The sequence below is a fragment of the Arvicola amphibius genome, chromosome 8, assembly GCF_903992535.2.
Source record: "Arvicola amphibius chromosome 8, mArvAmp1.2, whole genome shotgun sequence".
NCBI classification, from domain to species: domain Eukaryota; kingdom Metazoa; phylum Chordata; class Mammalia; order Rodentia; family Cricetidae; genus Arvicola; species Arvicola amphibius.
The window spans coordinates 103,196,094-103,210,024 of record NC_052054.1 but is presented as its reverse complement, the minus strand read 5'-3'; positions in this window follow the sequence as shown (position 1 = coordinate 103,210,024).

The following is a 13,931-nucleotide window of genomic DNA, read 5'->3' as shown; positions in this document are numbered from 1 at the left end:
ACCTCAGGGGGAAAATGATATACAAAACCCTGTCTTATTGAATTAGAAAATGAATCCCAAAGCAAAGTTAGGGATATCTGGATCTATATATCATATAGTACAGTTGGCTCGTAGAGACGTGTGAAGGTTAAATTGATGAGGTTAGGAGACATTTCTAGGGAGCTGAGAGTTAATGGGAAAGACATTCTGTTTAACCTTTGCTGCTTTATCACAGCATGGCTCGCCTCTTTTTCAATCATGAGACTCAGCCAATGAAAATGAGTATAGTTAAGAAAACACATATAGTCCCAGGATTTACCGTGGGTTTTTAAGTCAGTGTCGATGTGCTCAATTGCAACTCTCTGATGCAGGAACTTTCACCAGTCAATGTGAACATGGATCTGCTCACCTCAGAAAGGGTACCAACTGCAGACCAAAGGAACGAGTCTACCTAGGCCTAGCTTGGTGAAGCAATGAGTTTATTAGGGATGCGACCCTGAAATGGTCACATCACTAGAAAGTCTGACACGGAGGGATGCTGTGAGCTGCTCCCAATCTAGGCCACAATGAGTGGTGCTTCTCCTCTGTGAGATGCTCCCCATCTATACCACAAAGAGTGATGCTCCTCATCTGTGAGCTGCTCCCCATCTTTACCGCAAGGAGTGATGCTCCTCTTCTGTGAGTCACTCCCCATCTAGGCCACAATAAGTGGTGCTCCTCATCTGTGAGCTGCTCCCCATCTTTACCACAGGGAGAGATGCTCCTCATCTGTGAGCTGCTCCCCATCTATACCACAATGAGTGGTGCAACCAACTTGTGAACACAATCTCAGATCTATCTCCATGCCCACGGATCACGGAGTCCTCCTAGGGACAGATCTGGTTCTAGGCAGAGTAACCCCACAGGTCTGTGTGCATCTTGGTATCGCATCCTTGGGCATGCATTAAACATAGTACTTTAATTTTTGTTTTCAAGGTTTGGGTAGGTGCTGTCTATTTTAGTAGTATGCTAAAGTTTTACTTCGTATGATAATTATGTGAGTTTTTTTTTAATGTCTGTCCTTTAAGCTTCTGGATTAGCTTACATTTTTCTATATGAAACAAAACCCTTCTGTTTTGATATTTGGTTTAAGTCCTCCCATCTTTGAAAGGGATGTGCTCTGCCCTTTGTATTTGGCTTCTTGGTCTCTCCTCCCCCTCTTCTCCCTAAAGTGATGTTGTTTCTTGACATTTCCTAATTTGCACATTGTTTTCATGAGTCAGTTACCATGTATTTTGTCCCATTATCCCTTAATTACATAGAGAGATGTTCTTGATTTAAGAAATCACAGCTATGCCTCTTGGTGGAAGAGAATTATGTGGGGGAAGGGGATAGAAGCCGTCAAATGGTCCAGAATAAAATGTACATTAAAAACCCAGGGTTTTAGGTGCACAGCATGCTCTCTGGGAGCCAGGGAGATGGCTCCGATGATAAGGTACTTGTTGAACAAAGTCCAAGGACCAGGGCTTGGACCCCCAGCCCCTAAATAAAAGCTGGGTTGGGTATGGCAGCTCACCTGTAATTCCAGCCCTTGGAAGGCAGAGGCAAGGGGTACCCAGGGAAAGTTGGATCGCTACACCATCCAAATGGCAAGATCAAGTCCAGGGAAAGATTCTGTCTCAATACCTACAGTGGGAAGTGGTTGAGAAGTAAACCTGATATCAACCTCTGGCCTTTATACACACATGTGTGCACACACACATACACACTCAGACACACACAAGCACACACATACACAGCAAACCCATCCTCATATGGATTGTAAGAAGACACCAGTAACTATACCTTGTTGTTCAGTTGTTATCATTATCAGAATAACAGGTGCCAAGAACAGGAAAGTGGTCGGAGAAATGCTCATTTGTATTTATTATTAAAATTAACAACTGCTGAGAGAGAAAGAAGAAGCAGTCTTCCCTCGGATTGAACTCTGATAGGTTATCCAATCTCAAGCGGTCAGCCGTGACTATGCACACATACAAGCAACATTAATGGAGTCATCAGGCTGTAGTCATACACTCACACACACATTTAAAAAGAGGTCATACACTTGAGAGAGAACTCAAGAACTTGGGATAAGCTGGGGGCGCATAGTGGTTTGAATGAGAATGGGCCCCATAGGCTCATATATTTGCTTGCTCACTCCCCAGTTGAACTGATTGGGGAAGATGGGGAGGTATGGCCTTCTTAGAGTAGGTGTGGCTTTGCTGGAGGAGGTGTGTCACAGGAGTGGGCTTTGAGGTTCCAAAAGCCCACACAGGGCTTTGGTCTCTGTCTCTCTCTCTGTCTCTCTCTCTGTCTCTCTCTGTCTCTCTCTCTGTCTCTCTCTCTCTCTCTCTCTCTCTCTCTCTCTCTCTCTCTCTCTCTCTCCCTCTCTCTCTCTCTCTCTCTCTCTCTCTCTCTCTCTGGTTGCTGGCAATGGATCAGGATGAAAAGCTCTCAGCTACCTCTCCAGCACCATGCCTAACTTCATGCTACCAGACTCCCTACCATGACGATAATGGCCTAACCTTCTGAAAGCTGTAAGCAAGCCTCCAGTTAAATGCTTTTTTCTTTATGTTGCCTTGGCCATGGTGTCTTATCACCACAACAGAACAGTAGTTAAGATGGGGGTAAAGGGATAGAAATGATGTAAATATAGTACTCACGTAAAATGTTTTCAAAACTTAAAAAACTTGGCCAATAGCTCAAATCTGGACTATGGCTTTCTTTCTCCAAGTTGGATTCTGAAATTTCTTGATGCCTAAGGTACTATAAGGCTAAGGTTGCCCATTGACTCAGTTTTGAAGCCCAGGACTGAAAGGAGGTCAGGACCAACGAGGGAAGTTTCAACACAGCACTTTTGGTTTGGACCCTTGGACAATAAGCCATGGGCCAAACCCAACAGGACCATTTTGTAATGCTGTATTTTCATTCCAATATCTTGCAAAAAAAAAGTGCCACAATGCTGGGGTCAGCATCTTCCAATCTGTGCGTGTGTCTTCATAATCATCCAATATTCCAGTGTGTTGGCAGAATCTGTTTGCGATTAAGATGAGAGGGAAAACAGCCATAGCTGTAAAGGTAGAGAAAATTGAAGTCAATGGGCTTTGTAGGCAGTAAGTGGAAAAAGTAAATGGATCAGAGTCTCACTTTGGCAATTTGAAAGGAAATTTTTTTGAAGTAATGGAGAGAACTAAAATTAGATAGGGTGAGAAATCGTCTTTCGAATTGAAAGGCATTAGTCTCTGTCCTAGGTAATATGAAATTCCAGCCATTACTGAGAGCATTCACACTGCCCTGATGCTTCTCAATAGAGTCCTCAAATGTACCTTGCGTAGAAGTAAAAACATCTGATAGACAAAACATTTGCAAAGAGGATTCAGTTATACCACAAAGGAAAGCAGCCACTGTTGAGTTTATGCAGTGTGCCCATCCCTTCTGTAACTGCTCTGTCCACCTATGTCTTTTCGACTTCTTCACACCTCTGATGCCCCAAATGAAAGACACAAGGCAGAAGCTCATCACTCAAGACCACACAGTTTGGGGCTGCAGAGATAGCTCAGTGGTTAAAGTCACTTGTGCAAGTATAAGGACTCACTTTTGATCCCAGCATCCTCATAGAAGCCAGGAGGGGTGCGTGACTGTAAGATCACCACTAATAGAGTGACATGTGATAGCTGGAGCATGCTGACAGCAAGCCTAACTGAAAACAGTGAGCCCTGAATTTAGCGAGAGACCCTGCCTCAAAGAAATCTGGTAGAGAGTATATCTGAAACTCTCCTCTTGCCTCTGCATACACACACACACACATGTGCACATACACCATAGGCACACACAGCACACATGCACACACACACACACACACACACACAGAGGTGCACATGCATGCACACAACATGTGTGTGCACATAATCCACAAGCACACACATTAAACAGTACACAATCAGACGTGCTCACTATGGACAACTAGATTCTGAACCAAGAATCTCTGGAAACAGATGCCTTGCCACATGGCTCCACCTTTCTCAGGATTCTGAGTGAGGTTCAACTATATACTGGCTGCATGACCTTCAGGCTATTCTGGTTATTGCACCCTTCAAGTGAGTTTCACTGGACTGAAAGAGGAAGGCTGAGCAGGCTGGCCCTGCCTGGGTGCTCACCATCTGACAGGGCCTCCAGTGAGCAGTGACTCCTCACATCTATTAAGGAAACTTCCTTGATATTAGTTAATTTCTGAGCTATCCAATTTCTTCACCCACAGACAATAAAACTTTTGACCAGTTGGCAATTCAGAAGTAAGAGCACACAGCAAAATCCCCTAAACGATTTTTAAAATATAGTTTTTTTGGGGGGAGGTGCTGCCCCAAAGCAACTGAATCAAATTTGGGTTGAGGCTTGAACTGTGTAATTTGGAAACCCTTCCTCTGACAATTTAAATGCAAACTTGTATCTTAAGTACCAATAAAACGCTGACTCCAAATTCCTTCCAGCCCTCATATTGTAGTTTTATCTTTAGAAAATCTTTAAATGCTTCCCTATTATGAGACATTTATGCTGACATTCTTGCAGCAAAATGCCTACCACCCTGCCCTTATAGTCCCATAGATTGGAAGGTGCACTGTCTCAAACACAGGAGGGTCGACCATTTCTCTGTCCACCAGGCAGCATGTATACCTACCAGGAGCTTTCTACATTGGTCAAGAGGGCAAAGACATCAACAGCCTAGACTCACATGGACCACATTTTGTTCTTCCTGCATCCTTTTGAGCACTTGACCATCAGTACCAACCAGAGTCCGTGATGCATGGCTCCTCTACCAAAGAAAACGAAGCCCGAAGATGCTGCTATAGAAAGGGTTTCTATTCTATTAAAGGATCTGTTATTGGCCCAGGAAGAACATGAAGTAGTAGAGAAAGATTCATGGGGTGAGGTTAGGAGTCATAGATATTGATTATCAATAGGGATAGGAAATTGACTTCCTTGGATCATTCAACTTGGGGTATTAGCCAACCTAAACAAGTTCTTGGAGGGGCAGAGAAGATACCAAAAGCATTTAACTCTTAAGTGTATCAGTCAGCTTTCTGCTGCTGTGACAAAAGTGCCAGAGATAAAAGGCTTAAAGGAGAAAAAGTTCAGTGTGATTCACAGTTTCAGAGGTTGTGATCTATGATGGTTTGGCCATATTGCTTTGGGGCCTGTGTCAAGTGGCTGCATGTCTTATGACAAGCAGAAAGCAAGAAAAGGGACACAGTTTATAACCTCAGTCTCTTCTTCAAGGGCAACCCTCAAGTGACCTAAGTTACTCCCACCAGGTTCCTCTTTAAAATTCTATTTCCCATCCTCCAATGCACACCAAAAACTAACTACCAAGCCTTCGATATATGGCTGGATTTAAGACACAAACCATCATGGGGAATATGTAAAACACATCGCTTTAAATCAGTGGTTCTTAATCTTCCTAATGTTGCAACCCTTTAATACAGTTCCTCATGTTGGGGTGACCCCCAACCAAATCATTTTTATTGCTACTTCATAACAGTAATTTTTCTACTGTCATAAATTGTAAGACAAATACCTGTGTTTTTTGATGGTCTTAGGCGACCCCAAAAGGGTGGCCCACTGGTTGAAAACCACTGCTTTAAACATACTTGGCGAGAGGTGATAACTTTAAACCCAACTCCCGATGCCTGAATGGCCCACAGGTATCTGTGAGCTCTGTAATGAAGAAAGAAACTGGATGCTCTTCATCTATTTCCAAAAATGCATAAAGATTAGTCGAAATGCAATGACGTCAAGTTAAAGCTCTAGTTAGTGCTATATCACTCTTAGTTTTCAATAGCCTTTTCCCTTGCCTGTTTCCGTAAGTTAAATCTTCAGGGACAGATGCCGTCTCACCTCAGCACCTAAACAATGCGGGGCGTATGAGATGATATGCTGGTCCATTACTGATACCATGTGAGAAAACCATGCCTGCTATGAACTGACCCACCCATTGTCTTCCGTCTTCTGTTTGCACACGACCCTCTTATCTTCCTTGGTTCCAAACATATGATCAGTTGCAGAGGATGCAGGATGTCACTCTCCAGGGCCCTTGGTCTGTTTTTGAAAGGGAATAGCATTGATCACCCACTGCTTAAAATCAGAGCCAGGCCTGAGTTTTTCCTGGGCACTGAGAAGCATGACCCAAATTGCAGACTCTGTACCCAAACACCTGGCATCACATCATGGACCTGATCCAAGAGCAGCAGAGCCACTATTCCAATAAAAGCCACCAGAAATCAAAATAGGAGTTGAGGTCAGGAATTTTCCAGGCAGTCGAGGAAACAGGGAACAGTGATCAAACACTGGAGATGGGAAGTCTTAGCTTTGTTCTAGGGGGCATCATAGCACACCTTAAATACACATGCTTGCGTGCAGACCCACGAGCATCATTCCTTTAGCATGTCTGGGTAGTTTGCAGGCTGAACATGGGACCTCACTTCTGCCTGGTCCACTTTGCTACTATGGGATGCCACCCATTTCTGAAGGCACACAGACCATACCTCGTCCATTCTGTCTGATCTCTAACACCTTCATCTGACTTAATGTTTCTGCTGATTTAATGATAGTGAGGTGACTGCTTACAAAGCTCTCCATTCCCCAAATAGAAATTACTCTATAACCCAGCAATACTGCAACCCTGGATATTTTACTAAAAGGCTCCAAGTCAATGGATCACAGAGGCATTTGCCGGAAAACCAATTGCCAGAAGTTGTCCTTTTATCTTCACACTCCTGCTTCATGGTACATTTACACAACACACACACACACACACACACACACACACACACGTAATAAGTACGAAGGTGTTGTGGAAAACACAAAATTATGTACATTCTTACGCCATCACTTAGGGTAGACTGCAAAGAGTTCAATTTACCTTCCTCTGCCATTAAAACAATCACTGAAATCTATTATCCTCCAGATATAAAACTTTAAAAAGACACACAATTTTGTTTTCCTGATTCCAGGACTTGGGTCTCCACGGATGGAACTCAGATGTCAAGGCGGACAGATCTGGACTTGGAGGCCAGCTCAGCAGTTCCCCAGCCTCATGACCTGAGCAAGGCATCCAACTTTCTAAACCTTTATTTATTCATCTATTAGGAGGAAGTACACAGATTCTCAAAGGGTTTAAATGAGACATCCATTTGCAGGAGTGAGATGAGTCGTGCAGTGTGTTGTGAGTGGTAACTGATGTGATTATCCCTCAAATTTCAGGAGCCAGTGTCAGACAGTTAGAAGACTGAAGGGAAAATACCAACCACAGATAACGGGACAGTGTGTGTTCCCTGCAGGACCTGGAGAAGCGCCTACAGCGCCCCCACACATTCTAGGTGGCGTGTGGGGCATCCCTCAGTGGGAATCTCACTCTGAGAACACTGAGGACATGGGCTCTGCTTCTGCAGACTCTAGCATGCCCAAGGAAACATCATGGTCAGAGCACAGCCCATGGAGTGAGGACTGGTCCCACCGTTCTGGGGAACCAAGAGAAGAGGGTGCTGAAATGTGAGGCAAAAGACGTCCCCACCCAAGTGTGGCTTCCACGAACCTTCATGGAGGTCATGGTCACTCTTGTTATGGTGGTAGGGGTGGTGGTGCAGTGAACAGTTGTCTAACTCTGCTGGACAGCACCCCTCCTGAGAGACAGTGCCCCTTAGAGTCTTGTTGTCACCCCCCAGCTCACACACACACACATACACACACACACACACACACACACACACACACATACACGCACGCACGCACGCACGCACGCACACACTGCTTCCACTCTCTTCTTCCTGCCTTGAAATCTAAATTCCCTGTCCATCTTTGCAAGGAAGATGATCTCTCCTATTCTCACTGGTTTCATGATGAACACCTGGCAGGCAAGATAGGCAAAGATTCCACTTAAGTAAACAATAGGAAGTTGGGAGGAGTTTGTAAGCAGGTGGAGGTGACTTCTATAGACCCTAAGCTTTCATTTGTCACACGCTGAATCATGATTGAATGGGGACGTCCAACTCATTTCACTTAGAAGCCTTTAAACAAAAGACCCCAAGTTGCCTTCAGTCACCGTGGTGCAAACACTTTAGTTTTCTGCATGGATTGCATGGAGTCAGATGCTGCCCTCAGTTGCGCAAAGCCATATAGACCAGCTGTGGCAACAACCCCAACAGACAAGAGCCACAAGTACACAGGCTTGCTCAGTTCCTGGCCTCTGAGCCACAAGCTCACTGAAAGAGTGTTCTTTTTAAGATCTGAGGTTAGAGATGGGTGCTCTTAAGAGGACCTGGGTTCAATTCCTAGCACCTACATATCAGTTCACAGCTTTCTGTAACTCCAGTTCCAGGACATCTGACACTCTCTTCCGGCCTTCACAGACAGCAGGCATGCACAGAAATACATGCAGGCCAAGCACCCGTATACATAAATAAAAATAACAACGAAAAAGTAAACAAAACTAACAAATAAAGGCTTCAGAGACAATGCACAGTCTGTACCATTTCAACATCTGAGTATGCCTAAACAGTAGTTTTTGGCACATGTGAAAACTTGGTAGACCAGTACTCCTGATAGTATTGTGGTACTCTTATCAGAAACATTAGTTTTCTGCCTGGTCACTCCACTTGGAGCACAAGATGGGTTGATTGGATAGGGCCAGGAGGATGGAGTGGAAAATTAAAGCCATATGTTGCTAACACAGCAATGAATTTGTGGGAATGTGATTTGTAACAGCAATGCAATACTCAGATTAACATCCCTCCAGTCTTAGAAACAAACCATAAATTAATGTACATTTCTGGAAAGAATATCAGAAGGTATTATAAAGAACAGTCACCGACCATTCTGGTTGTACAAGAACAGGGACAACAGCCGCTGATCTTCCAAAGGTACCAATATACCTACCTTTAAAATGGTTGACAGACAGAACTGTATAGGTGGTGCAATGGCTTTTAACAACAGGGAAACTACAGGCTTTAGAACAGCTGGTACAGGAGCAATTAAATGCTCCGCATATTGAAGAATCAGCCAGTCCTTGGAATTCTCCTGTATTTGTTATTAAAAAGAAATCTGGAAAATGGAAAATGGTAACAGATCTAAGAGCTGTTAATAAGGTGATTCAGCCCGTAGACTCTGTACAGTCTGGCATTCCTTTGCCTTCTCTATTACCTAAAGGATGGCCTCTTATGGTTATTAGTTTAAAAGATTGTTTCTTTACTATACAATTACAGGAAAAAGAGAAAAATTTGCCACCACAGTGCCTACTTATAATAATTCTCAGCTTACTAAGAGATATCAATGGAAGATTATCCCACAGGGAATGTTAAATAGCCCCACCCTGTACCAATATTTTGTGTGGCAATCATTGGAAACAGTACGTAAGCAATTTCCTGAATCTATAGTTTACCATTACATGGATGACGTCTTATTTTAACTGATTCAAACATAAATACTTTAGAAAGAAAGTTTGTAAAGATTTTGCCTTTTTGAGGTTTATAAATTGCTCCTGGAAAAAAAAAGTACAAAGAGGAGGTTCTAGTAACTATTTAAGCTTTAAAATAGGTTTACAAAAAATTAGACTTCAAAAGGTGCAAATTAGAAGAGATTAATTGCAGACTCTTACTGACTTTCAAAGGTTGCTAGGAGATATTTCGAATCTACAGCTCACTATTGGGATAAAACCTGATGAACTGATTGATTTAAACAAAACCTTAGATGGTGATAAGGATTTAAATAGTTCCAGGAAATTAACAGCTGAAGTTGAGAGAGAATTGGGTTTGATAGAAGAGAAATGACAGAAGGTACATGTGGATCATCTAGATCTGAAGCTGAACAGCATTCTGGTCATAATACCCTTCAAGCATTCACCTATAGGAATTTTAATACTGAGAGAAGATACTATCTTAGAATGTATCTTTTACCACATAAACTAATAAAAAAATTAAAAACTTAGGTGAAAAAGTCTCTGAGTTAATTCTAAAAGGAAAATTGAGACTTCAATTAGCAGGAATAGGCCCAAAAGAAATTATAGTACTGTTTAATAATGATAAAATTGACAGATTATGGGCAGAAAGAGAACCCTGAAAAAGAGCTTGTTGTAATTTTTGGGTAGAGATTAACAACAAATATTCCCAAAGCAAGAGAATACAACTTATAAAGAAAACTAACTGAGTCCTTCCTCACATTGTTTGGGAAACGCCAATAACTGGAGCCCCTACATTCCATACTGATGCAAATAAATCAGGAAGTGCCGGTCACATATCAGAAAATTTAAGTAAAGTGGCTCAAAGCCCTTATGGTTCTGACCAAAGGTCAGAATTAAGTGCTATTCTCATGCTACTAAAGGATTTTAAGAAACTTCTCAACATAGTTACCAATTCGCAATATGCAGAAAAAATTATTTTGCATACTGAAACCACTGAATTTATACCAGATGATACAGAACTGATTTTATTATTTATTCAGTCACAAGATACAATCAGGAATAAGAATCACCCCATATAAATAACACTCATCCAATCCCATACAGGTCTGCCAGGTCCTCTAACACAAGGCATAAGGGAATGCAGAAAATGATCAATTGTTGATTGGAAATGTGCTGAAGGCCTTAGAATTTCATTTAAAAGGTCTTGTCCATAACAAAGGTTTAAAAAAAAAAAGACTTTTCTGATACATGGTAACAAACCAAGGAAATTATAAGGAAATGACCTACTTGTTCTTTACACAACCTAACACCATTACCTGCAGGAAATAACCCAAATGGTGCTCCAAGGAATGAAATCCGGCAGATGGATGTGTTTCATTTTGTAGAATCTGGAAAACCAGAATATGTACACCACACTTTTAATACTATTTAGGTTTTCAATGGGCAACTGCTCTGAGTTCAGAAAAGGCTGATTTGGTAATTACACACTTGCTAGAAATTATGGCCATTAGAGGTATATCTGCACAAATAAAGACAGACAATGCTTCAGCACATGCCTCTAAGAAAATGAAAGAGTTGTTGCTTATTATACTATAAAGCATATTACAGGTATACCTACAGGTCAGGCAGTTATAAAAAAAATCACATTGAACTCTAAAGGATATGTTAAATAAACAGAAAGGGATGATAAAGACCCCCCAGAAATAGACTACAAATGATTTATTAACTGTGAATTTTCTAAATGCTAATGAGAAAGGAACAACAGCCATGGAGAAACATTGAACAGTAAAAAAAAAAAAAAACTATGGGATTAAATCAGTCAGTCTACTTTAAAGATGTACTGATCTCAGAATGGAAACCAGGTCATATGCTACATTGGGGAAGGGGTTTTGCTTTTGTTTCCACAGGAGAGAAAAAAGCTATGGATACTATAAAAATCAATAAAGATTCAATTTGAACAAGAGACTCCTCTTAATTAAAAGAGATGATAGTTCATAAACAGCATGGTCTTTTAATCAAAAATAACCTATAAAACTAACAAATGCTTTTCATTTGGCCAGATATAACTTGCCAAAAGAGAATCTCCTCAAAATTAGGCTTAGGGAAGGGTTTTGTTTCTCTCTTTCCAGGAGAATAAAGGCATCCAGCTAAGAAATCCAAAGACCACTGGACAGATAAGCCATCTGAAAGAAAAGGACAAATCACCTCCCCAAAAAACCCCCCCAAAAGAGTGAATTGGCCTATTGGTATATCACATTTCCAATAGGATAAAATTTCATAAATCTTCCCAAATGTTTGTTTCTGCTATTCTCTACTGACATGTAATGCAAATGGTCTTTTTGCAGTCCCAGTCTTATTAAAAATTAAAGCTGGCTTTGGAGTTGGAGTGTGGTTCTCTCTTCTAAACCCAAGCATGCTTATTGAAGCAAAATCAAAAATCTCTGTCTCATGTCAGAAAAGCCACCTGATATGGGACAGAAACAAAACAATTCATAATGACTATTTTATTACCACTCATCTCATTATCTGCTGGCTTTATATTGACTCTTTAACAGCTTTTCTTAAGGTATAAGTAATATCTTAAAATTTATAATATTAATATATATTTTTAAACTTTCTGTTATGATATTAATAGCCATATAGAGTAAGTACTAACTAATTCTAGAAAAAGGTTTCATCTACCTTCCTGTTCATGATTTCGGGTATGAGATTCTATCAATCAGTTTTCTGCAGTGAACCATGAGCACACCTCACAGTGACCTTTGAAATCTCAAAAGGAGGATGGGGCCCCACAACGCCGATTCTTCCAGAACTATGAGAAAACGACTAAGCTGGAAAACATCACCTAAAGATCAGCTTTGGACTGCAAACTGTTCAGAATAATTTAGAGGTGGCTAGCTAAGATGATCCAGCCTAACAGACTACTCTAGACAGGACTTGAGACAAGCCCTGCACTTTCCCATTACACAAAGACTGGACAAGAAATGATAAAGTTACAACTCCCTGGAGTTGACAATTAACACAAATTTTTCTTTTCAGGATCCCCTAAAGATGTTGTCATGGGCCCAGACAGCAGGAAGTAAATTTAAGAATATGACACCACATTCCTAAGAGGTGTGGTGAGTGTGTTTTGGTCTTTCATTGGGTTATGAATATTTGTCACTGTTTATGGGGGTTGGTTATAGTTGTTATTGGCTACAGTCAGGAGAGAAGTTGAACAAGGGAGATTAGATTCAGAGTTCTTGGTTTGAAAAGAAAAAAGGGGGATACAGATATACTAGAATAAAAGGGTAGATTATTGAATCTACTCTGAAAAGAAAAAAAGGGAAGATATAGATACAATAAGATTAAAAGGTAGATTATTGAATCACTTTTGAGAAACAACTATTAGTTTTAAAAATTTTACATTGAATTAGACTTTTGTATATTGTATACAAATTCTGTATACTGATACAAGTTTAAGATTAAATTTTGTCAAAACATGCCATACAAACATTTTTAATCTTGCTCAAGGTATTATACCTATACAGATCATTTAACAATGTAGTGCAAATATCTCGTTCTTAAAAGTTATTATTACCAACTGTTTAGGATAATAAGAAAATGCAGGTTAGTAATTAGTTACCTATTACAAGAGAACCTGTAGTCACATTAGGTATGTTTTCAAGGTCAAGCAGATATATTTTAAATAGCTATATCATCTTCGAACACCAGAGATCTACAGAATATGATATTTAAGATGTTTTAATAACATAGGTTCTTTTTTTAAAATGACAACGAGACATGTCTGCTTCTGGCAGCACCAATTCTACTTCAGAGAAGACAATGGGCATTGAAGAAACGCCACATCGAGTTTACTTTCTCTGTGGCAAAGGTAAGCCACTGGGGAGAAAGTGCCCTTGCCTTGATTTGCTGTCACCTGGACAGACAGGACACAAAAGAGAGCGACGACAAAACCTTGGCGAGACAAGGGGGACAGTCCTTCGGGGATCCTGCTGCATGGAAAAGTCTGTTGAATATGCCAGGCCTTTAGTCTGAAGACGGATGCCCCAGTGCCGCAGCGGACCTTTGGGTGACTGTCCAGGCAGCCAGCTGTTTCTGTCACTTCTCACCTTTTTTGGAAGTCACTTGCTTGCACTTCCTGCTTACTCGGTTAATATTATTTCCTTCTAAGGCCTCTGAGGTAGTTGAAAACTAGATAGTTTGTTATAGCTTTCCTTTTTTTTTAATGAGACTCAAAAAAGAAATTTACTAAGAAGTATAAAGTGTATAAAGTTGAGAGATATCAAAAGATACTTTTGGATGGTAATGCAACTTATGATAGAAAGTAAGTTAGGTACAAAACTTTGGACTCACCAAGATAAGACAGATAATGGAGTATTTTTTCTGTATGTGTCAAATGCAAATGAACTAGGCACTGTTGATGTATTTATTGCCTTATATTAGTTACAGTCTTCTTTTTATTTTAGACAAAAGGGGAAAT